Source organism: Ylistrum balloti, unplaced genomic scaffold, assembly GCF_031769215.1.
Source record: "Ylistrum balloti isolate Yb309-2 unplaced genomic scaffold, AGI_CSIRO_Ybal_v1 Utg370796, whole genome shotgun sequence".
Taxonomy (NCBI): domain Eukaryota; kingdom Metazoa; phylum Mollusca; class Bivalvia; order Pectinida; family Pectinidae; genus Ylistrum; species Ylistrum balloti.
Window position 1 is genome coordinate 408696 of NW_026782464.1, and position 907 is coordinate 409602.

A 907-nucleotide genomic window follows, 5' to 3' on the forward strand; every position below is an offset into this window, starting at 1 on the left:
AACAGAACGACAGAGAGCGATATCATTTTTATCTATTTCACGGTGACAATATTGATTTATGATCAATTATCGTTTTGTTATTTGGTACCAGTACATAGAAAAAAAATTGTGTTAATATTTAATATCATTTAAGACAAAAAGATTTCACGCGATTCTAATGTGAATTTTCTCTTTCTCAGGTAAATATTACGAAAGATAAAGAACAACTTCCTCGTACACTGTACATAAAGCTAGCTGACTCATGGGGCAAAGTCTGATCGATGACGTGATCAGAACTTTACCATTGGATCGACATCTCCCGTGATAGCTCAGTTGGTAGAGCGGAGGACTGTAGTGGTACATTTCGAAGCTATCCTTAGGTCGCTGGTTCGACTCCGGCTCGCGGGATGTTTTTTATTTTTTATTTTTTTTGTTTTAGATTATTTCAAAACACATTTAAACAATGATAATCAAACCAGGTATCTTAACTTGTCCCTCTGCATTTCTAAGAAACACATGAAATATTACTAAAATGCAACATAAGAAATATTGACGAACGCATGATAATTAGCAGATGGCATCACATATATAACGTGTGTACTGATGACAACATGTGAATTCGATAAAGAAACACGCCTAGCATGACCCATTTTTTATCTTAAAAGTCATAATTCAATGTCCTAGCATTAGAACCTCAGGGATTTGGGCCCATTAGGTTCCTCACAGTACAAAAAAGAATAAAAGAAACATTCAAAGAATTAAATAAGTAACCACAGTAGCCATTTGTAGCACGGGCCTTAACAGGTGAAAAAACTAACACATTCATTTGCAGATTTAAAGTGTAAATTTGAAAAATTAAATGAATGAATAAACGTAATATGGACAGCTCCCTTCACCGGACATCAACATTTCCGCCGTTTGAAGACAC

General features: G+C 34.8%; 1 non-coding gene across 1 annotated transcript; it reads left to right on the forward strand.

Annotated features, from left to right (window-relative positions):
• The first annotated feature begins 297 nt into the window (after positions 1 to 297).
• On the forward strand, positions 298 to 387 carry Trnay-gua (transfer RNA tyrosine (anticodon GUA)). Its single transcript is given in 2 exon segments — positions 298 to 334; positions 352 to 387. It is a non-coding gene; the product is annotated as a tRNA-Tyr (tRNA).
• Positions 388 to 907: the final 520 nt, after the last annotated feature.